This window comes from Chiloscyllium plagiosum, unplaced genomic scaffold (genome assembly GCF_037043375.1).
Source record: "Chiloscyllium plagiosum isolate Xiang-an unplaced genomic scaffold, Cpla_swu_hap1 HiC_scaffold_8, whole genome shotgun sequence".
In the NCBI taxonomy this organism is placed as follows: Eukaryota; Metazoa; Chordata; class Chondrichthyes; order Orectolobiformes; family Hemiscylliidae; genus Chiloscyllium; species Chiloscyllium plagiosum.
The window spans coordinates 70,328,215-70,353,966 of NW_028270146.1; the positions used below are offsets into that span (position 1 = coordinate 70,328,215).

At 41.0% G+C, this 25,752-nt stretch overlaps 1 protein-coding gene across 11 annotated transcripts in view; it reads right to left on the bottom strand.

The window, feature by feature from the left end:
- The window catches only part of npas3 (neuronal PAS domain protein 3), a 1,348,016-nt gene that overhangs the window by 257,003 nt on the left and 1,065,261 nt on the right, over nt 1–25,752 (bottom strand). The gene's annotated exons all lie outside the window — the stretch shown is intronic.

A 25,752-nucleotide genomic window follows, 5' to 3' on the forward strand; every position in this document is an offset into this window, starting at 1 on the left:
CTCTTTAGAGCGGAGATGGGGAGGAATTTCTTTACCAAAGGGTGGTGAATCTGTGGAACTCATTGCCTCCGAAGCTATGGAGGCCAAGTCATTGAGTGTACTTAAGACAGAGATAGATAAGTTCTAGATTGGTAAGAAGATCAAGAGTTATGGGGAGAAGCAACAGAAAGGGGTTGAGAAATATCAGCCATGAGTGAATGGTGGAGCGGATTCGTTGGGTTAAATAACCTAACTCTGCTCCTATATCTTTTGGTATTTATGCAAGTTCCTGTTTGTACTATTTTAATACAGTTTATTATCCTGTTTATCTTAAAGAAACTAGTCACTACCCTAACCTTGAAAAATAATTCTTGAAAAATAGTGCTCATGAAACTGGTAAGTTGGTATGGGTTGTAAGAGATGTAAATGTGCTGCTGATTCATGAAGTCAATACTACTCCCTATGGTCTTTTTAGCTTCAAATAAAGATGGGAGTGACCATTAATACTGATCCAGAGCCAGCTTCCACTCTTGTGTAACAGGGTTGACTTTTATTCTGAGAAATAACTAGCAAGCTAATATAAAAGTATCCCAGGAAAGATCAAAGGAAAATTACACACTGAGAACAATCTAGTATGGCAACTAAAGCTGGGATTTAGATTCTCAATTACTTTCCTCCCAAATAGGATCTGTATCTAATGTTCTCCTCTTAAGATAGCAATAACAACCAGATTTATCACTTTTCCCAATACAGATAAAGTTGCCCTTAATTCACTAAACCAATTTGACATTAGAATATTTTGGTAATCTTATAGAATATGGACACTTTTCAGTTTTTTTGTAACTGAATGTATGTGGTCATATTGTAATGTCAGTAAATGTAAGATTATTAGTCTTATCAATGACATATAGGTAATTTCTCCAGTGAAATATTGTTGTTCAACATTCAGTCCTTCTATTTCAGTGCATGCATATTATGACTGAAACAAAATATGAAATCCTAAAATATTCAAGTGAAAATAAAGAACATTACAATGTAATAACCACCTTTGTGTAGTTCAAAATAAGAAAACATTGAATCTCTGAATGGCTGAACATTGAAACTGTTGTGCAAGGGCTTCAGGACCTCGAGGACCTTGTGATGATGTCATGGAGCTGCACATCACTGAGCATAAATAACACCGTGTGGGCAGAAGGAAAACACTCCAGATGAATAAACCATAGCACATAATACTATATTAAACTCTAGAATGAAACAGAGAGGGGCTTTTAAAAACACATGAACATATGATTACTCCTTTACCAACATAACTGTAAGATCAGAGACTGATATATCTATGATGAATACATATAGATGTAATTAGTATTAATGTTTAATAAATAGTGTGACTTTGAAATCTAAGCCTGATGGCAGTTCTTGATTTTGCCTTTTCGTTGATCAATCTGTCTTGAACCCAAACCAATAGCTCACATGAAATCACATGATTATGCTTCAGTATTTTAAGCTGAAATCAGAGCAATAATTTGTCACCAGAAGTGAAATGAAGATGTGTCTTTTGTCCAACCAAAGGCTCCAATTTTGACCCCATGAGAGATTCTGGGGTCAGGTATGTTTAATATTGCATTGTACATCAAAGACATGAGTTCATCAGTAATGCATTACACCAGGAAGCCCAAATGCACACAGGAGAAGCATTTGGAAGTTTGCAGGAAGTGCCTCTGTAGATTATAGCTGAGCATGTTGCAGGTAGAAGCTCAACAATGAGAGAAGAACAAGGCAAATGATCCAATGTTCAAGGCTCCAATATATTGATTTCACACTTACATTATTATGTTCATTAGCAGTGAAAAAGAATGATTTAGACTTATACTTTGATTGGAATCATGAACTCTGGAACCTAAAAAGGAGACCTTTCAGTCAGCAGCACTGAAATATGCAATACACTCAACTTGAAAGACTTATTTCAGATCTCACAAACATTAGACATGACTTCTTACAACAAATCACTCATTTTAATGCATAACTAGCATGCAGCAAGCTAAAACCACCGGAAGCAAGGAAGAGTCTCAAAATTCAAGTGTGCAGTCCTTCAACGAGCCATCAAGCTTCTTCCTCTTCATTCTCAAATGTTCCGGGGCACCACAGTATCAAAAATGAATCAAGTTAAAAATCACACAACACCAGGTTACAGTCCAACAGGTTTATTTGGAAGTACTCGCTTTCGAAGCGCTGCTCCTTTATCAGGTAGCTGTAGAGCAGGACCATAAGAGACAGAATTTATACCAAAACATTAAAGTGGCATGAGGTGAATGTGCATTTGCCGAATTGTATCTGCAGACACATTCAGTTTTACTCAAAACCACACAATCTGCAGGCAGTCAATCCATGTAACATTTTAGATATTCCTACTTTGGAAATAGAGCCAGTCTGATTCAAGATTGGTGTACAGACAGATTCTAACCTCACAGCTTTAATGCATTGTTGAACTGAGATGTCACCTTTTATTCATAAAACCTTAAATTATCTTGAGAATGTGACTTAAAAGTAGTTCTGGATTTACATAATAATGAACTAAAACCTGCAAGCAGCCTAAAAGATGAAAGATTTAACAGCAATCTAGGTTTGTTCAATATATCGTTTCAGTTGAATGACACTACAATCTTTTACTATAAATTCTGTGTCTTATGATCCTGCTCCACAACCACCTGATGAAGGAGCAGCGCTCCAAAGCTAGTGCTTCCAAATACGCCTGTTGGACTATAACCTGGTGTTGTGTGATTTTTAACTTGGTCCACCCCCTCCCCCCCACCTCCTGTCCAACACTGGCTACTCCACATCAAAAATAAATGAAACAAAGTAGCTCCTTACATAAAGCAAAAGCATGGACTAAATCAAAGGTTGAGCATTGAACAAAGCTCCTTTCAATTGCCAGTGCTACAGATTCACAGGGGAGGTATGTATGACCATGAGTGCTATCTATAACCCTGAATTCCAGTGAAAAATAAAAATCCAGAGGAAATGGATACACTGCCCATTTAATTATTTTGCTCCTCAGTCATGAGCTGAATGGCATATTGTAACAAACAGAACAGCAGTGACTATTGTTATCTCAGAACGGATAACATGTTCAACCTGGCTGCATTTGCTTCTTCAAATACACCAATGGCCTAGTAACTAAATATAGTATTGACTTGTGGGAGCTTCAGTGAGCGGTTTCAATTAAAAAGAAACTGATTTGAAAACTGCATTTGAAAAGTAAATCCTGTGACAAGTATATTTCAGCTATTTTCTAAACTTGACACCAACAGAAATTTCTGATCAGGCTATTCCTACAAATTCAAAAACTCAAAAGGAAGGAATTAATATTACTTTCAAGGAGTTATTTTCTAATCAACCTGTTCAGAGATATTATTACACACCTATCTTAATGATGATGAATAATCAGGAAAGGAAAATTGAGACATTTTCACAACATTGTGATGTCACTTCCCACAGAGAAACTGTAAAAGCAAAAGGTGTACAAATATATTAGTCACAACGACTAGAATTCCAAAGAGATAACAGCTACATTGACCATTTAAAGGCACCACAAAATACTTCATTCTGACAAGTCTGATTAGAAAACAGACCTGTGACAAAGCAGTCAGCATTTGTGCATCAGGTGACGAGAAGGAAATAACAGTAACATTGAATTTATCAGATATAAAACAAATAGGAATGCTCTAAAGTGGTCATTTTAAAATGTGACATTTACAAAGATAACAATAAGTTGAATCCAGCCCATTTGCAGAAGGCAAACATTAAAAGAGTTGTTTGTTAGTGGGCATTCAGCCAGGGTTATTCAGTGTGAGGCTGCACATTGAATCCTAATACCAGGTTCAGAGATACAGATCAATGTGTCTCTAAAGAGCATTTCTCTCAATCTCAGTACATTCATTATTTTCCACCCAGCACTTGTTTGCAACTAGTTAACTCTTTAATGTAGGAGAAATTGTCAGTGGAAGGGCCATTGGGACATTGCAGCTTCCTTACTGCACTCAAGTTGTCAATAATTTCTGCAACACAACGTTCAAACAGGTTAAAATAATGGCTCAACAGAGGTACCTGTGGGGTTAGAAAGACTTAACTAACTGGAGAGTAGTTAAGTAGTCAAGTGCAATAAAGCTCAGCAGTCAGTTTGTCAGAGTGTGAATTCTATTGGAAGCAATAGCTGTAATCTGGAGAATGGCAACCTGTCTTGTTTGAAATACTGGACAGAATTTTGCAGGGATCTAAGCAAAATGGGCTACAGTGAGAATTTTGGCAGTATCAGACAGAAGTCCAATGAGGACAATCTTGATTTTCAGAACATTTTGCTCTTTCATATAAGTGGTGTGGTGGGTTTCTCACTAGGCAGAGGTGAGTTGCAAATTAAGGAGGATAAATTCTTGGTAAATGCTTTATTAAGGGTCCATATTACTTCCTTAATATTCATATTTCCATCTTACTAAATAAGTTAGACATCAAGAAAGCCTGATATGGAAAACAGAGTGAGTACCTGGCAAATTTAGCTCAATTCTTGTTCCTCCATGTTAAACACTGGGCACCATCATCTCAGGGCATGCTCCAAGGGTATTGGACACATTCACTCCACATCCACAGATGTGGCAATCTCCAAGGACCCTCATGGCACATCTCCTATCCTCAATGCTATAGGTACTGTGCAGCTGGAACACAGGCCCAGCTCATGGACTGGACCAGGCTGCATCTCTGGCATCTTTGTTCGCTGTCACAGCACTCACCCACTCTGAGTCTATCCGGACGCTCACAACATCACCCCCTTGCATTGCCTTGCCTTTTTGTACTTTATACCCCTAACCAGATTTACAAGGCTCAGATGTCCTCTGTCTTGCGATGTTGAGTAGCACAAACTCAAACAAAAGTACTTGTCATGGTTTTCCAAAGGCAGTGCTTAGACAGCACTGAATAGATGCAGGATTCATGATATTAGAGGCTGGCATGTGTGTCAGTGAGTGAGGGGAGGTGTTGCAGGCATTAATGAGAGTGAAAAACCTTGACAGAGGTGGATATAATTAGTGTGTAGTATCAGAGAAAAATTGGTAGAACTTACGCTAGCAGAGTGAAGAAGGTCATTGACTTTCTTTCTAAAGTGGTGTGCACTCTTACAAACTTCAGATACTGCTTTGGATTGCAATGTTGGACTACGCTGGTGTTGTGACCTCCACTCCTGGTTGAGGAGGAAGTCTATAGTACTTTGTCCGCCAGCACCTCCAGCTCCCTGTACTCATTGCATGGTTTTAATTTCATTCTGCTGTGTCTAGAACAAATGTCAGGAGCTATACAGGGCAGCTGTAGACTGACAGTCTTTGTCCAGTTGCACTATGGGCTATTGAAGATGGTATTAGTGTCAGGAATGCCAGTGAATTCCAGGCTTTCTGGTGAGTTGAGAGTTCTTCTGAGAATGGCATGTGGTAAGATGAGACCAGAATTCAAACTGTTTAGGCATTGTTTAGGAAACACCGTTCAATCCTGAGATTGAAGATGCAGAAACAACCCAGAAAATATAGGATTGTTGCATCGATGCGTCACATAAGTGAAGAATTTGTGCATTTACAAAGAGTACAGACTTGAAACTGAGCTAAATTTTGCAGAAGGTCCAGCCTCAGGAAAAAGTCAAAGAAGATCGTGCTCAAAGCTCAGAAGCATGCCACATAGAGTGAAGAGAGGCAAGACACTTCCAAGCATCTCGAGAAGCATCTATAAAATGGGAGAATGCCTGACCATGAGGCAAAGACACTATAAGTGGATAGTTACTTTACACGGTCACTTTTGTGAAGCAGGTCAATTCTGTTTACAAAACAAAAGCTTTTGCAAATCCCCAGCTCATCTGACCCATTGAGGATGGCATCAGCTGAGACTGAAGATTGACACAGGTGCAAGCACCAACACTCTATCTATCATCATTCCAAGATTATACATCGAAGCTCAGAAGTCTGTGGAACAACCCACAAGCTTGAAAATTGCCAAGTATAATGGCTCAATGATCAAGTGCCTAGGTTCCTCCATTCTGAAATGTACAGACAGTCAATAAACATGGTCCACTCAAATTTTCTACATTGTTGATGCATTAAATTAACAATAGGAGGGATACTAGTTACAATGTACTTAAACATGATCAAAATCATGAGGTGACCAAGTCAGACAACCACAGCAGTCAAAACCCATTGGATCAGTACAAGACCTGAAGAGGTTGACACTCTTGTGAATTTCTATGAAGACACAGTTCGACACCGCATATATATGAGCCGATGAGTGAGAACAAACAGTAGACTAGCAGCAGCCATACCTGACTGGTCTGATGGTGGTCTCAAATCCATATTTCTGCCTACCTCTGATAACTTTGGTTCCTTCTTTAATTAAGGATCTATCTAACTCAATCTAAAATTGTTTAATTTATTTGCTTCCACTGTTCTTTGGGAAATAGAGTTCCAAAGCCTTAAGCTGTTTGCAAGGAAAATGTCTCAGCTAAATGGAAGACATCTTATTTTTAAATTGTGTCCTATTGTTCGAGTAACGAAATGCTTATGTCTGCTTTCTATAACATGTCAACCAGTTAGCAGCCTGAACCCAGAGGCTATACATTAAAGGTAAAACCTTACATCAAGCATTGCTGTCCAGGAATCACTTCCACAACCTATTATGTGTGTGTTAGAAGACTTTACAGTTAGTAATCAGCCTTTTTGACCAAATTAGGAATGCGTCTCATATGGTTACCAAGTCCAGGTGTATGATTTGAACAGAGAGCTTATGTTTCAGAGGCAGAGACACTGTGCCCTGTACTGTGACCAAGACTTTCTTATAACATGTTCAATGCTATCAAGCAACTCAATGTGAAAATGCAGTGAGTACATTCAAGAAAAATTGAGAATGAAAGTGGATGGAATGATAAAACAAAGTAAATTCGATAACAGTAGCATTATATGGACAAATGTGGTTCCATTATTACCACAATTAGAAGGATGATTCAATTTAATTACGCTTGATCTAAGGAGCAATGCTTTAAAGAGGTGTGGTAACAAAATATCAATGGCAGAGAGTTAAATGCAATGCTTGCTGCATCAAATATTTTTCAAAATTAGATTCAGAAAATGTACATTGACCCAGACATTTCAAGAGGTCACAAGAGCTAACACAATTTCGAACTTCTTTTAATGGATAATGTTTCTTCTGTTTACCAGTTGGACTGTCAGTCAACCAAGTTATATTTCGACAGCATACGAACTGGATAACAGAATGAGTCCCAGGCTGCACATGGATTGTAAATGACATTGCTGTGGTAGAATACACAGAAGGAGAGCATGACCGAAATGTACAATTGTTCGTAAGAACTGCCAGATGAAAATATTTAGTTTATAATTGCAAAAAAAAGCTTCATTTAGGCAGATCACAATGCTTTTTTTGGTACCACTTGTTAAGTTTAGAGTTCCACTTGGATACTGGGAAGATTAAATCCATATACCGCCATCAGTAAAGTGGTTGTCTTTATGTACTACATAATTCATGATACATCCTTCGTTGTTATAATATAATCTTGAACTGTTCTTACAATAAATATTCACCAGCAATTACAAAAGATTGCAGTCTCATACTTCTGGCCGAAAAAGCCACATCTCGATAATACCCTAGAATTCTTAAGTTAGGATTCCAAATGCTGATATTGATAAACTTTACTTATTATTTTACCTATTATTTGCTATCTATACTACTTAACTATGTGATCTACCTGTATTGCTCGCAAGACAAAGCTTTTCACTGTGCCTCGGTACACATGACAATAAATTCAATTCAATTCAATTCAACTTTTAGACAAAAATGCTTTTGCTGTAATATGGATACTTGGAGAAGTTCTACACTCAGATAATTTTGCTAGTTTTGAAAACCCATATGAGAAGGACATCTGATCACTAGACACAGTCTACAGCTGCTCAAACTATGCTTCTTGATGATCTGAAATTTCTTAATTATAGTTTTAAACAGACAACAGATTTGACTGAATAGGTTTGCCTTGCTGAGGTTGGGGGTGAGGGATGGAAGGGAGAGGGTGATAAAGATATGTAAGGGCTATAATCTTTTTTTTTTAGCCTTTTAAAACCTGTGGTCTGAAATGGATAAACAATTGTGTTGAATTGCTGCATCATCAACCAATTAACTATAGCACTCAAAATCTTTGCTTAATTTTCACTTATACTTGGGCTCAAAAATGCACATTATTTACAGCACTCTGATTCATTTACTGACCATTTAAAAAAGTGTTTCAGCACATGGGGGAATCGGGAACAGCATGTGCCTCACATTCTCCATCCTTCCCTCATGAAAATTACAACAGGGGTCCTGCAACGTTTGCATGTTTAAACTGCATGATGGTACTAAACCAGCAAAAATAAGCCTGTTTTGAATACATAGTAGTGACTCTTCCAGTAACCAGCTGGCAGCATTCAACTCCCCATGCACTGGTACTTTAATGCAGAATTCAGTTTTACATACTGCACTGAAGAATTATAATTGCTTCTATTGCAATGTCTGAATAGAAAGTTCATTCAATGCTAGAAGGATAGAGGCAGAACAGCAACATTTGAAAACAAACCATCTATTTAAATCAATGTGTTGATGTGAGGAGGATATAACTGCAGAAGCTGTCCTAATAAGTGAAAATTGCAAGGTTTGCTATGCAAAACTGTATGGTAACTGTTAATTTGCTCTGCTTATTTCTCACTTATTCACTAGCTTGCTTTCATTAGGTGGAAAAGAAGCCAAATTGCTGCCTTGGACAGCAAAAGATTGGCAATTGTCAGAACTATTTCCTGATTAAGTTAAACAAAAGGCAGGCTGTTCCTCAGTGCCAACATCACACGATTCTCCCAACATTTTTGCCAATGCCCACGGCATTCAGGGGATTGGAAGATTCCACACATAGTTTTGTTTCTTTCTGACTTCCTAGCACCACAAAACATTTCCAGTTGGTTTATGATTATACAAACTTTAGTCTTGGCGTGTTGAGAAACAGCACTGAATAAAACTCAGGCCAGAATGTTATGGCTTCATCATCTCAGGAACCGGTGCATAAATTTATTTGGGATGGCATGCAGTGTCATGTCCATTACCTTGCCAACTTTGCTAGCATTCTTTTCAGTAGTGGCGTAGGTAGTAGACAGTCTGCCCATTCTTGGGTCAATTGAGGCTTGTAAGTGGCCAAATAATGGCCATGTAATGCCTTCTTCATAGTACTCTACATTGAAGAAACCATTGCAGACTGGGTGACTGCTTTACAGAACTGCGTATGCATGAGCCCGACCTTTCCGTAGCGGGTCATTTTAAGATAGCCTCCTGCTCAGATGCCCATTCACCTGTCCTTGGCCAGCTGCAATGCTCCAGTGAATCACAGCACAAACTGAAGGAACAGCACCTCATCTTTCAACTAGCTACTTTACAATCTTCTGGACTTAATATTGAATTCAACACCTTCAGATTGTGAACTCACTTAATCCCTTCCCTTTCTTTTGGCTTTACTTTTTGCATTCTCTGTCACCATGTATTGCTCCCCTTCCCCCACCTCAGTGGATCTATGTCTTCTTTCCAGTTTTGAAGTTAGACAGACCATTGCTCTGCGATTCTCACATTCTGATCACTTAATAAAAACCGAGAGAACTGCAGGCTATAAATCCAAACCTAAAACAGAAATTGTTATAAAGCTCAGCAGACTTGGCTGCATCTGTTGTGAGAAATCAGTTCTGAGTAAGATTCGCTAGACCTAAAACATTAACTCTGGTTTCTCTCCACAGATGCTGCCAGACCTGTTAGCTTCTGTAGCAATTTCTGTTCTGATCGCTTAATCTGTACTTTCAGCAACCTTTCTCCCCCAGTACTCCACCTTCACACTACTGCATAAATTCTACCCTTCCGTACTTCACATCAATTCTGATGAAGAGTTATGCAGACTAGAAATATTAACTTGCTCTGTTTCCACAGATGCTGCTAAATCTGGTTCGATTTCCAGAATATTTTATTTTCAGTATTCATTCAGTAAATCCTTGTCGTACTCAATCCAAGTCAAAAAGTGTGACGCTGAAAAAGCACAGCAGGTCAGGCAGCATCCGAAGAGCAGGAGAGTCGATGTTTTGGGCATAAGCCCTTCATCAGGATTGTAGAGGTAGCGTGGGAAGTGGGCTGAGAGATAAATGGGAAGGTGGGGAGTATATCTGGGGGGGGGGGGGAAAGCTCGGAAGGGAATAGGTAGATGGAGGTGGAGGGGTGATTGTGATAGGTAAGTGGGGAGTGAGGAGCAGATAGGTGGGAAGGAAGATGGACATATGTAACCGGTCAAGAGGGCGGTGCTGGGTTGGAGGGTTGGATTTGGGATAAGGTGGGGAGAGGAGATTTGGAAACTAGTGAAATCAATGTTGATGCCGTGTGGTATGGGTCCCAAGATGGAAGATGATGCATCCTTCCTCCAGACAATCACATCCCACCACCAGAGATATATTTCCCTCCCCACCCCTACTTGTGTTCCGCAGAGACCATTCCTTCTGTGACTCCCTTGTTAGGTCCATGCCCCCACTAACGCACCCTTCACATCCCGCACCTTCCCCTGCTGCTGCAAGAGGTGTAAAACCTGCACCCTCACCTCCCCCCTCACCTCCATCCAGACCTTTTCACATCCGGCAGAGATTTTCCTGCATATCCAAACACCTCACCTACTGTGTCTGTTGCACTTAATGTGGTCTCCTCTACATTGGGGAGACAGAATGCCAATTCATGGAACAATTCAGGGAACATCTCTCGGACACATACACCAAACAACCCCACCATCCTGTGGCCAACCACATCAACACCCCTTCCCAGTCCAGCAAGGACACGCAAGTCCTGGGCCTCCTCTACCACCAAACCTAAGCCACCCGACCTCTGGAGAAAGAACATCTCATCTTCTGCCATGGGACCCTTCAACCATACAGAATCAATGCTGAATTCACTAGTTTCCAAATCACCCCCGTCCCCAGCTCATCCCAGATCCAACCCTCAACTCAGCACCCCCTCTTGACTTGTCCTACCTGTCCATCTTTCTTCCCACTTATCTGCTCCACCCTCCCCATTGACCTATCACATTCACATCCCACCTACATCCACCTATCGTCTTCCCAGCTAATTTCCCTCACCTACCTATCTACCTCTCAGCTCCCTTTCCCCCACATTCCTGATGAAGGGCTTATGCCCAAAATATCGACTTTCCTGCTCCTCGGAATCTGCCTGACCTGCTATGCTTTTCCAGCGCCACACTTTTAACACTGACTCGCAAACATCTGCAGTCCTCACTTTCTCTCGTACTCACTCCAAGACAAGTATTTCCCTTTTTAGGTAAAGTCTAAATTATATGCAGTACTCTAGATGTGGCTTCCCCAATGCCTGTACAATTGCAGAAAAACTTTGTATTCTTAATATCCTTGCAATAAATCCTAACACACTATTTGACTTTCTCATTGCTTGCTGTATCTGTATATTAACTTCTGTGTTTTGTGTGCAAAGAAACCCAATTCTCATTGAACATCAACATTTAATAGTTTCTTATTATTCAAAAAATACACTTTTGAATTCATTCTGGCAAGAAAGAATTATTTAAGAGACAAACCTTACTTTTTTTTGCCTAAGTGTAAGTTGTTTGGTGGAATGATTTTCACCATGAGGCTGGGTAGGCTTTTTTTCACTGTATCTTATCAAACTTATCAGATTAATTGTCGCTTGAGCCCTTGCAGTGACATTCACACAATATTTCTGCCCCATCTTAACAAGCATTCCCAAAGCATCTTGCCAATCATTGGAGATTCCAGAACTGACCAGCATTGCTGGTGCCATATTCAAAGGCTGTTGTGCACCCAGATAAGCATGGTCAGTCTGGAGTTGCCCTACATGGTTCCTGATATTTTCCCAAGACATGGCACACAGGTGAAAATCCTTGCTCTACTTTGTGGGCAGGATCTGGGGTTCCTGCTGTATGGAGAGAGTCATGGGCAAGGACTTCCTTTTTCCCTTGGACAACCAATGGAGGCCACAACATCAGACAATGCTTGCGTAGAATGAGGATGCCATTGTGATGAAGCAGTCTCAACCATCTGAAGGAATGCACATACTGTAAAAGCATCAATGTCCTTTTCCACTTTGCCATGGTAGGTGCCACCATTTCTCTTATTTTAAATAAATATCCTTCTTTCTGTTTTTTTTTATTAATTTGTGGGATGTGGGTGTCGCTGGCTGATCATCATTTATTTCCCCTCCCAAGTTGCACTTGAGGAGGTGGTGATGAGCTGCCTTCTTGAACTGCTGCAGTGCGCATGCTGTAGGTTAATCCACAATGCCATTAGGCAGGTAATTACAGGACTTTCACCCATCAACAGTGACGAAATGGCGATATATTTCCAAATCAGGATGGTGAGCGGCTTGGAAGGGAACTTGCAGATTGTGTTCCCATGTATCTACTGCCCATGACATTCTAGATGGAAATGCACATGGGTTTGGTAGGTGCTACGTAATGAATGTCTGCAGTGCATCTTGTAGATAGTGCACAATGCTGCTACTGTGCATTGGTGGTAGACAGAGTGGATGCTTGTGGATGTGGTGCCAATCAAGTAGGCTTCTTCATTTTGAATGGTGTCAAGCTCCTTGAGTGTTGTTGGAGCTGCACCCAGCCAGCCAAGTGGAAAGTCAGGAGGTGAGTTGCTTGCCACAGTATTCCTAGCATCTGACCTGCTCTTGTAGCCACTGTATTTATTTGGTGAGTCCAGTTGAGTTTCTGGTCAATGGTAACCCCCAGGTATATTAATAGTCAGGGATTCAGTGATGGTAACAGTGATTATACTTTGCACTTGTTCTTTCTCTTCCCCACTCACCCTCACCACCCAAACTCTGACACCACTAACCTTGCACACCTTCTGCATCGTCTACTCACTCACTCAGGGAACCTTGCCACCTGCACAACTGTGGTATCACTTTCATCTTCCAGAATACCGAACTGCCTCACATTAGAGTCATAGTCATACAGAACAGAAACAGATGCTTCAGAACAACTTGTCCTCCCAAACCAGACATTCCAATCTGACCTTGTCCATTTTGCCAGCATTTGGCCCATATCCCTCTAAACTTTTCTTATATAAAACACTGAAAGAACTGCGAATGCTGTAAATCAGAAACAAAAACAGAAGTTGATGGAAACGCTGAGTAGGTCTGGCAGCATCTATGAAGAGAAATCAAAGTTAAAGTTTTGGGTCTGGTGACCCTTCCTCAGAACTAATGGTAGCTGGGAAAATATTAGTTTATATGCAGACATTAGGGTGGGGCAAAGGGGTAAGGTGTAAACAATAGGTAGGGATTGAGTCCAAAGGGAGAGAAGAACAGTTGGACAAAGATGTAAATAACAATTTGGCTAGGAGGGTGAATAGCTGTTAATGGAGACTGTCAGTAGCTAACAATGGATAGTGTATAATAGCAGACTATGCGATAACAAGTTGAAAAGTGTGGCGCTGGAAAAACACAGCAGGTGAAGAAGTATCCAATATTTTGGGCATAAGCCATTCATCAGGAATGTGGAGGGGGAAGGGGGCTAAAAGATAAATAGGTGTGTAAGGGTGGGGCTGGAGGAAAGGTAGCTAGGAAGGTGATAGGTGGATGCAAGTCAGAAGTAATAGTAATAGGTCAGAGAGGAGGGTGGAGCGGATAGGTGGGAAGGAAGATGGTGGGAAGGTAGGACAGGTCATGAGGATGGTGCTGAGTTGGAGGGTTGGATCTGGGATGATTGGAATGAGGGGAGATTTGGAAACTGGTGAAGTTGATGTTGATGCCGTGTAGTTGCAAGGTCCCGAGGTGGAAGATGAGGTGCTCTTCCTCCAGTTGGCGGTGGCTTTGATTTACTGGTGAAGGTGGCCCAGGACTTGCATGTCCTTGGGGGAGTTGAAGTGGTTGGCCACAGGGTGGTGGGGTTGTTTGGTGCGTATGTCCCAGAGATTCTCCCTGAATCACTGTGCGAGTTGGCATTCTGTCTCCCTGAAGTACAGGGTACCACATCAAGAGCAACAGACACAGTAGATGAGGTGGGTGGATGAATCAACATGAGGTTTAAAACCGGTGCCCATACCTCCTGCCTCGTTTCTGTCCAAGGCCCTAATGAATACCAAGGACATGCAAGTCCTGGGCCGCCTCCATTGCCAATTTCCACCCCACCCTCACTTTCATTTGGTCTATCTCTGACTCCTTCCTTTCCACAACATCTCTGATTCCATTTCCGGGGATAGACTGACCACTAATATCCACTATAAACCCTCCCACTCCAACAGCTACCTGGACTATACATCCTCGCAATCTCTCTCCTGTAAAGACTCTTTTCTCCCAGTTCCTCCGTTTCCGACACATATGTTCTGATGAGGCCAACTTCAACAAGGGAGCTTCCAAAATGTCCACCTTTTTCCTCAACCAAGGATTACCCAGCACTGTTGTTGACTGGGCCCTCAACTGAATCTGACCTATCTCCTGCATTTCCACCCTTACCCCCTCCCTTTCCTCCTGCAACAGACTTAGGATTCCCCTTGTCCTTACCTACCATCCCCCCAGCATCCATATCCAGAAGATCATCAGCCAACATTTCTGCCATCTCCAGCGAGATGCCACCACCAGACACCACCCTTATCTGCCTTCCACAGGGACCATTCCCTCCAGAGTATTCGTCCTTCTCTCTCAACACACCCGACAGTCTGATGGCACCTTCCCCTGCAACAAACAAAAGTGTAACACCAGCCCATTTATCTCCTCCCTTCTCAGAATACAAGGGCCAAGCATACCTTTCAGGTGAAGGAGCACTTCTCACAATCTAGTCTGCTGCTCACAATGTGGTTTCCTCTACATTGGGGAAATGAAGTGCAGACTGGGTGATCATGTCACAGAACATCTACATTCTGCCCATAAAAAATACCATGAGCTTCCAGTTGCCTGCCACTTTAACACACCACCCTGTTCCCTGGTCAACATCTCCATCTCAGCCTTACTGTAGTGCTCCAGTGAAATTCAACGCAAGCTGGAAGAACAACATCTCATTTTCCACCTGGGGCCTTGCAGCCCTCCAGACCCAATGCTGAGTTCTTTCATTTCAGTTCCTGAACTCTCCATGTCCTCGCCCCCTATATCAGGCCTTGTTTTCACATGATCTGCCATTATATACTACCTATTGTTAGCCACTAAGTCTCCATTAACAGCTTTCACTCTCCTAGCCAGATCATTACATTCCTTTGTCTGTCCAACTGTTCTTTTCTCTCTTAGGGCTGCATCCCCATATCATTTACTCATTACCCCTTCACCCCACCCTATTTTCTGCATATTAAGAGAAATTTTCCTAGCTCCCAATTGGTCTGAGGAAGGGTCACTGGACCCAAAATACCCGGATGGTATTCTAAAGGAAAGCTGAAATCAATGGGTATCAGGAGGCAAACTCTCTGCTGATTGGACTCATACCTGGCACATAGGGAGATGGTTGTGGATGTTGGAGGTCAGTCATCTCAGCTCCAGGACATCTCTGTAGGAGTTCTTCAGGGTAGTGTCTTCGGCCCAATCATCTTCAGCTGCTTCATTAATGACCTACCCTCCATCTTAAAATGAGATTGGGGATTTTTGTGATGATTGCTAAATGTTCAGCACTATTTGAAACTCCTAAGATACTAAAGCAGCCTATGTTCAAATGCAACAAGATCTGGACAACATCCAGGCTTAAGCTTATTAGTGGCAAGCAAAGTTTGTGCCAAACAAATGCCAGGCTATGAACATCACCAATAAGAGACAATCTAACCACTGTTCCATGACAATCAATAGTGTTACCATCCCTGACTACCCTTCCATCAACATTCTGGGGGGGTTACCATTGACCAGAAACTCACTGGACTCACCATATAAATACAGTAGCTATAAGAGCAAGTCAGAGGCTAGGAATACTGGGGCAATTATCCCACCTCCTGACTTCCCAAAGCTAGTCCACAATCTACAAGGCACAAGTCAGGAGCATGATTACTCCCTACTTGCCTGGATGAGTGCAGCTCCATCACACTGACCAAGCTTGACACCATCCAGGACAAAGCAGCCCACTTAATTGGCATCACATCCAGAAGCATCCACTCGCTCCACCACCAACTCGCAATACATGTTGCTGCTACTATCTGCAAGATGCACAGCAGAAGTTCACCAAACATCCTTCGTCTGCACCATCCCAACCTATGAGCATTTCCATCTAGAACGACAAGATCAGCAGATATATGGAAACGTCACCATCCGCAAGTTCCCCTCCAAGTCACTCATTATCCTGATTTGGAAATATGTCACTGTTCTTTCACTGTCACAGATCAAAATCCTGGAAATCTCCCCTTTAGGGTATGTGGACTGCAATGTTCCCTTTCTTCTTTGCATGCTTTTTTTCTTCTTTTCAGTCTTTCTTTAACTACCTTCTGCTGGCAGGATCATGCAGACAATGGCAGCGGCTGGAAGTTTTGGCAGTCGGCCACAAATTGGCTGGTGTGCTGGGCAGAACTCTGGTGTTTGGCAGCATTGCGTCTTCTTTCAGGTCTTGGGCTATACCAGAGCAGGACTCCAGAGGGAGTGCAGTAGCAGGCAGCACAGGGCGACCGGCAGCAAGAGTGGGAGCAGGAACAGGCTATAAGGTGGAGCTAGGCCACTCAGGGTGACGGTAGGAGCAACGTCTAGCCTGAAGCGGGGGAGGTCGAGCCTTGTGAGGACTGCGAGAGCAGTACGGTCAGGCACTTACGGACTGTGGTGTTGAACTCTGCTGTTTTTTTTCCACTTTTTAGTAAGAAGAACTGTAATATTTAATTTTTTTAACTTTGTTTTCCTTATTATTCTGCTTTGTACCTAAGATTCTGCACCTGGGTACTGAAGATGGTGTCATAAGTAGTGACTTGTAAACTTTTCACTGTACTCATGTGAGTACATTTGATAATACACCTAATTCAATTCAAGTCAGCTCACTACCACCTTCTCAAGGGCAACTAGGCACAAGCAACAAATACTGGTCAGCCAACAATGCCCATGTTTTAAAAGATTTTTTAAAAATGTCATTAATGTCAAATCCAACCCTGCCATACCACCCCATCAGTTTACTCTCAATCATCAGGAAAGGTGTCATCAATAGTGCTATCAAGCAGCATCTGCTCAGCAGTAACCTGCTCAGTGTCACAAAGTTTGAGTTCTACCAGGATCACTCAGCTCCTGACCTCATTACAGGCTTGGTTCAAACAAGGACAAAAGAGCTCATTTCAGAGGCGAGGTGAGTGTGACAGCCCTTGAAACCAAAACTGCATTCAACAGAATGCAGCATCAAGGAGTCCTAGCAAAACTGGAATCAGTGGGAAATCAGGGGTAAACTCTCCACTGTTTGATGTCATACCTGGCACATAGATGGTGGTTCTCATGGAGTCTTCTCAGCTCCATGATATCTCTGCAGGAGATCCTCAGGGTAGTGTCTCAGGCCCATCCATCTACAGTTGCTTTATCAATAACAGTCCTTCTCCCCCAAGATTATAAGTGGGGATATTGGCCAATGATTGTACAATGTTCAGAACTATTCACAACTCCTCAGACTGAAGCAGTCCATGTCCAAATGCACCAGGCCCTGGACAAAGTCCATATTCTGTGAATGAATAAAATATGTCTGGACCTGCCCTCTGAGCAGTTTGACAGTGCTAAACTCCTTTTAAACATTGGCCTGTACGATATTTCTATTTAAATGGTGATACACTGCCCTTTTGAATGTTTCAACTGAAGCTGGCCCCACTGAACAATATTGTGCAATTACAAATCAATATTTCTCTGTATGTTATAAAAATAATTTTGATGGCTAGAATCAAATTTAAAATAAACCTAACGATAATAGAATCCTGTGCCGGACAAAAGCTGTTGAATCTGTTTGCTTTCAGAAGTGAAAAAAAATCAGAAAATTCAACTTGGCATAGTGGAATGAAAATCTCTTACTTATCACAAAACAAAGACACAGGAAACACCAGCTCATCATTTAGAAGCTTGCTTGGTAAATGATAATTATTATCAGCAATAAATGTGTTCAATTAAATATAGGCAGAGGCCAGTAACTGAAGGCAAAACCTTTGATCATTTCACGAATATCATCTCAATGTTACATAGAGTGTCTGTGGAAAGCTTATTGTTCAAGGGAACAATAACAACTTTTATTCTTTTTTCAAACTATTGCCCAAACATGATTTTGTTCTTGAAGATCTTACAAGGGAACCAAAATGCTCAACAGCATGCTTCAGCCCAAAAATGAAAAATAAAAGCATGGAGTAGCTATCACCACGTTAAAAAAAACATTAATGATGATGCTCCTCCAAGCTAAGTTCTTGGTGCATCAGCTTAGTTAAAAGTGAAAAAAAGAATCCAGCAAAAGAAACAATAACAATAAATTTGTAAAGGATTTCCTGAAGTAATTTCATCAGATGGTGATCTTGAAACCAAAAGTGACAAGCATATTGAAGACTAAAAATTATCATAAAGATCACACCTTCTTTATCTCTCCCCTCACCCAAGATGCATTGACCTTCAGGTTAAACTACCAACAGTCATCTCTCTTGAAGGAGAGAAGAGCCTTGTAGAACTATGGATAACTTACTGAAGAGTAACTCAGATCTATTCTGCTGTAGAAGCAAAACTTATTGAGAAAGTAATATTGCTAAGCATACTTTGAATTGAGTGCTAAATGATACAGAATAAAATCACTTAAATTTTGCATTTAGTTGCAGTTTTTGCATTCAATTTTAGCCAGAGCAGGTAAGTTTCCTAACTTCTGTAACTACCTTGTGCAAGTGAATGTATCCTGTGCAGCTGATAATACATTGTCTTTTTCATTAGTCTTATCAAGATAGTTATTTTCAGATACTAATATAGAAATACTTAAAATCTTGTTGCAACTTATTCTGACACCCAAAAAACCTAGGGCATGAATGTTGTCATATTTTGGCAAAATGTCAATTTCATTGAATTTCATTGAGGGTTTCTCTCTATGAGGCCCAGTGAGATTTCTCACCATATCATCCCTAGCCTGCTTTATTAACTATCTACTCAGTCTTGACTGAAGCTTTAAAATGCTGTGTGAAATAACTCCACAGAGGCCAATATCATGTCAACAAATCACCCTCTACTTAAATATGGAGAGTCCTTGGCACTTAGTCCAGTACCCTCAGAGTCAGTTCTTAGTGTCAGAATGTCTGACACGCCTCTTTTTATCCATTTGCCAGGTCTGCCTGATTGGGGCTGTTAATCTAGTCCAATCAGGGAACTCATATTCTATGAGGTCCGCCTGGCTGAACTTGTTACAATCACTACAGTGTGTGCATCCAATCAAGCTCTGTCAATTCAGAGTTGCCTAATAACTGACATTTGCCATGGAGACGCAAGGGGAAGTTGACACATCACTGTATGGTCAGAGATTTGAAGGCCCTGGTGAATGGAATGATGCAGAGCAAGGCCTCTTCCCTCAGGACCAGCAGTGGAGGCCACAGCACCAGACTCTGCCAACTGGGCTGAAGTTCTCACCCAAGTTTGTGTGGTTGAGCTGTCTGGCAGAATGTCCAACAGTGTAGGAAGAAGGTCAATGACTTTCTCTGCTCAACCTAAGAGTCATCATCTCATTGCTGCTACTGTACACTCCTCTCACCATAGCTGATGCTTGACCATTCCCACCCTTGCTTGAAATACTTCGCTCAAACATTCTCATCTACCCAACAGCTAATACCACCAACTCTCTATGCCCTCTCCACTACCGACTCACTAACTTGGGACAACTCACCACGTACCCCCACGCCAGCATGAACAGCTGTGCCACCCACTTTCCTCTCACTGTAAGCCCCCAATTTCTCTCATTCCAAAAGAAAACAGCCCAAAGGAGGGCAGAAAGAGCCAAAGCAAGTGGCATATAAACTGAGCTTCAGCTCCTCACTCCAAGGAGAGAATCCTGAGAATGCCCCAAAAGGCCCATTAACCATGCCTGAGCCTTGGGATTGATAAGAGATGTTGCTCCTCTCTTCCTGTACCAGGACCCCTGACTGAAATCTGTTTCCCTTGAATTGATGGAAGGTAGTTGATAATGAATGACAAGCATTCTAGCTTTGCGTCTGTGCTAAATGCCAAGGCAAGACAAAACAATGTGAGCCTGGTAGCTCTGGCTGATGGGACAAAGGACTCCAAGGCAAGACAAGGCAGGGATGCTGTGAGAATCTGAGTAGGCTCACCAGGAGAATGAACTCTAGCTACGTGAGCAAGCGAGGACCCCTGAGATGCAGACTGGTCTAAATTGTGACGGGGTGCCTGAAATTATGCAATGCTATTTTCCAGTGGACCCTGAAGATTTAAAGTGTAGAAGCACCGCTAAGTGGATCAGAGAGGTGCCATGAGGGCCTTGAGAGGCAGGGGGTGGATATCAGATGACAGTCTGTGAATGTGGGGTACATGTAACTGGTGCCCTGGAATGTGGCCCCGAAAGATAGTTGCTGGATGTCCAGAATGGTGATCCAAAGGTGCAATCAGTGCATTAAAGTCACCAAAGTCTCTTCTCAATACCTGGAACTCTGCTTGAAAGTGCAGCTAGTTGCTCGTGACATCAAGAAAAGTCTTGCCCAACTTTGCATATGATTCTCTCAGATTTCTCACCATAGTTCTTGGCGTTCAGGTCCTGACAAGGTTCTGTCCCTCATCATCTATTTGCAAAGCTTTGTGTAGTGCTAATAATCATTTATTCCGGCTAAAGTTCTGGAAGCAACCAATTTGTGCCTGATATAAACGGGGAGAGATGTGGGATCATTTCCCCTTATTCCCACCTCTTGAATGACAACAGCAAATTATTATTTTGAACTGCCATTTTAATCCCTTGAATGCTGTGACTTGACACCTTCCCTCCTGGAAATCTAAGTACAGTATGTCTACAGGCTCAGTCTTATCTCCAATACATGTTGCTCTTTCAAAAACTTCAATAGATTAGTTCAACATGATTCCCTTCCCACAAAACCTTGCTGACTTTTCCTGATTAATTTAAGTTTTTCTAAGTACCTAACTATAACCTCATTAATAATTGTTGCTAACACCTTCCCAAAATAGATATCAAACTTTCTAGCCTGTAGCTTTCTCCTTTCCGTCTCAAACCTTTCCACATTTAGGAGGTGTATAGTTGTTAATTTCCAGTCTGATGGAACTTTGTCAGAATTTTGAAACTTTAACACTACTGCATTTCATATATCTTATGAGTAACTTCTTTTAAAACCCCAGGACAAATTCCATCAGGACCCTGAGATTTGTCAGGCCGCAGCTCCATCAGTTTGCTCAGTACCATTTCCTAAAGGATTGCATTTGCCAAGCACCTCTCACCCCCCATCCTCCTGGCAGGTATTGCTGAAATATTTTTGTGAAGAGAAAAGCAAAATATTTGTCTATTATATTTGTCATTTTCTTATTATCTACTAATAACAACCGAGTTGCACGCTCTGAAGGACCAACACTTACTTTATTTACCCAAAGAAAAATTGCTGGAAAATCTCAGCAGGTCTGGCAGCATCTGTAAGGAGAGAAAAGAGCTGACGTTTCAAGTCTAACTGACTGTCAAAGCTTTGATAAAGGGTCAGTTAGACTCGAAACGTAAGCTCTTTTCTCTCCTTACAGATGCTGCCAGACCTGCTGAGATTTTCCAGCATTTTCTCTTTTGGTTTCAGATTCTAGCATCTGCAGTAATTTGCTTTTACTTACTTTATTTACTCCTTTTTAAATACCTGCAGAAATCCATGCTTTTTCTTACATTTCTAACTTCTTCAATTTCTTCTTTTTATTAATCTCCATCATTCTTTGCTATTCTTTGTACTATGACAAATCAGTTGACCTGCCTCTCACCTTTGTGCATTATATGTTTTTTTTCTGATGTTTGAGGCTTTCCTTAATTTATTTAGTCCACAGATGGTGGATCCTCACTTCAGAATTCTTTTAAGTAGGAATATACTTACAATATCCTCTTAAGTGTCTGCCACTTCATCTCTATTGATCTTTCCTCTAGTATGCCAATGTCGATTCCCAGTGGAATTTTTTGACACAGATCTTCCTGCAGCTGGAGTGACTTTGGCATCAACATGAGCTGCTGACTTGTCTCAACATTTTGCAGCTCAATTATCACTTCCATTATGCTTGAAATCCAAAATGATTAATTTATTCACAGGAAAAGAGCACGCGAGAATACTGATGGTTACAGGAAATGTCCATTTTTTAAATTCAAATTTCCTGATGTTTGCAATCTGTTATTGCATAGACTGCTGATCACTCTCTTTCAAAAATCAAAATCGATTACAAAGATGCCTTTGTATTACAACAGAACCAGAGTAGTTGTCAGTATGAACTGTTATTTCAATGGAAAATGAATGCATGAGAAAAAATCGACATGTCTAAAACAAAAGTTAAACTTTCGAATGAAAACACTAGCAAGGAACCATTTCAATTAAATTTTGAATAAACATGAATGTTGAATTTTTCTGTACATAGATTGAAATCGTTTTATTGCAATAATATTCAGATTGTGTTTTTATGGAAAAGATGATAAAGGTAAGCAAAATTTTAGATTTCAGGATCAGGATGGGACTCAGCCCATCCTGGAAACAGGTACACCACTGTTCAAAACACCCCAGACTGTTGCATCTACATTTCTTGGTGCTTCATTAACTTTTCATAGAGTCATAGAGATGTACAGCATGGAAACAGACCCTTCGGTCCAACCCGTCCATGCCGACCAGATATCCCAACCCAATCTAGTCCCATCTGCCAGCATGCGGCCCATATCCCTCCAAACCCTTCCTATTCATATACCCATCCAAATGCCTCTTAAATGTTGCAATTGTACCAGCCTCCACCACATCCTCTGGCAGCTCATTCCATACACGTACCACCCTCTGTGTGAAAAAGTTGCCTCTTAGGTCTCTTTTATATCTTTCCCCTCTCACCCTAAACCTATGCCCTCTAGTTCTGGACTCCCCAACACCAGGGAAAATACTTTGTCTATTTATCCTATCCATGCCCATCATAATTTTGTGAACCTCTATAAGGTCACCCCTCAGCCTCCGACGCTCCAGGGAAAACAGCCCCAGTCTGTTCAGCCTCTCCCTGTTGCTCAGATCCTCCAACCCTGGCAACATCCTTGTAAATCTTTTCTGAACCCTTTCAAGTTTCACAACATCTTTCCGATAGGAAGGAGACCAGAATTGCATGCAATATTCCAACAGTGGCCTAACCAATGTCCTGTACAGCCGCAACATCATCAACTGAATTACATAGAATTACCTTCAAAGGAATACCCATCTTATTCTCCTTAGAAGAATCAACAATGAAACAATTAGCTATTTAGAATAATGATTCAAGCGATGAGTAGCGAACAACTTGCAAACTAGAGTGCTACTTAGCAAAAATGAATAAGTGAAACAGAATGCAGTTAAAAAGAAATACTGCATAGTTAAAACTGTGTATTTTTTAATTCATCTGGAAGCAACTTGCTCTATCTGACATTTTTTCTGTGCCTTATGATTAAGAGCATGGCTTGTTTTCACTGGTCAGGACATCCAGTATAAAAGTTGGGGCGTCATGCTGCAGCTGTACAGATCTTTGATGAGGCCTCTTTTGGAATAGTCACAGACATAGAGTCATACAGTATGGAAACAAACCCTTCAGTCCAACCAGTCCTTACTGACCTTACTGTGTTCAATTCTGATCTTCCTGTTATAGGAAAGATGTTATTAAACTTGAAAGAGTTCAGAAAAGATTTGCAAGGATGTTGTCAGGATTGGAGAGTTTGAGCTATAGGGAATGGCTGAATAGGCTGAGAATATTTTTCCTTGGGGCGTCTGAGGCTAAGGGATGACCTTATAAAGATCTATGAGGGGCATGAGTAGGGTGAATAGTCAAGATCTTTTTCCTATGGTGGAGGAGCCCGAAACTAATGGACAGAGGTTTAAGGTGAGAGGGAAAAGACTTAAAAAGGATCTGAGGGGTATCCCTTTCATGCAGAGAGTGGTGCATGTATGAAACAAGATGCCAGAGGAAGTGGTGGAGGAGAATACAATTACAACATTCAAGGGTATAGTGAGGGGTATAGATAGAGTTAATGGTAGTTGTCTTTTCCATAGGATGTGGTAATTCAAGACCAGGGGTCACATATTAAGATGAGAGGAAAGAGATTTAAAAAAAGACATGAGGGGCAAATTACTTACACGGAGGGTGGTTCATGTGTGGAATGAACTTCCTGAGGAAGTGGTGGATGTGGGTACAATTACAATATTTAAAAGACATTTGGATAGTAAAGGTGCAGGTAGGTGCGACCAGTTTAGTTTGGGATTGTATTTGGTATGGATTGGTTGGGCTGAATGGTCTGTTTTCATGTTGTTTGACTCTATGAATAGGAAGGGTTTAGAGGGATATGAGCCAAATGCTGACAAATGGGACAAGGTCAGCTTGGGATGTCAGGTCACCACAGATGAATTGGACTGAGGGGTCTGTATGACTCAATGACTGAGTGTAGATCGTTGCCTACAGATGTAAAATTTGGCAAAGAATCTTGATGGAGAGATTTAAATATTAAATTTAGGCAATTAATCCACGTTGGTTTCAGTGACTCCATTCCTCTAAGGGGGTCAATGTGAGCATCATTCCTTTTAAAACTATCCACAGAGAGGTTGGGAGGCAGTCAATATTGACCATGAAATCTCCTTGATGGTGTGGACAGGGTTATTTCACAAACAGGAGATTGCACCTTTAAATGCTAAGATTTAGACTCCAGCTGTGGTCTAAACCCTAAAACATGAAATTTACATAACAACACTCTCTTTAGATCTGAATTGCATCAAGACATCACGTCAACTATCCATCTCTGGCCAATTAGCAGAAGATTAATTTTAGCCTATTAATCTTCTTAATCCTCCCTTGGTTTTATTTCCATTCTTTCAATTTGCATAGTTTTGCTGTCAGTTTCTCACATATGTCAGTGCTTTCATTGCAGTTATGTTCTGTATCAGTATGATCTTCATTATCCTTTGATTCACACTGAAGATTGAGAGGAATTTTATATTTTAACGTGAACATGAAACAAACAATTTTCAACAGTAATATTTATTGCAAATCATTCCTAATATTGTAGCATAATGACTCAATGCCATTTAAAATTGTGGGTACTCTTCCAAACAGGATCATTTCTGAGAACCGGCAAGTTTACAGCCACGTACAATGGAATAATTATTTTCCCAAAGCTTACTGCATCTAACCTTCCCTTTCACCAAGATGATCATTGCCTTTTAAATAGGTGGATACATTAACATCTGTTTTGTGCATTTGAATAGACACATATGTGGTTGCAGCACGCACATGCTGTTTTGAAAATCTAGAAATGGTAGAGAGCCACTAAAAAGAATTTTTGTCTATAACATAAAAGATGCAAAAATGAAGTCAGTGAATCCTTAACTGAAACAGGAAAAAAAATCCAAACTGAGCCTGACTGCATCTCTTTCAGAAAGCATATACAAAATGTTAGTCTGGTGTGGAAGAGCATAATTGATCACGTTTGAAACTGTTTATACTTCCTATTGGGGTGTATTTGAATCCTCATATTGACAGATGTTCTATCAACATTTGGTCTGAGGGAAATATATTAGCTGTGTC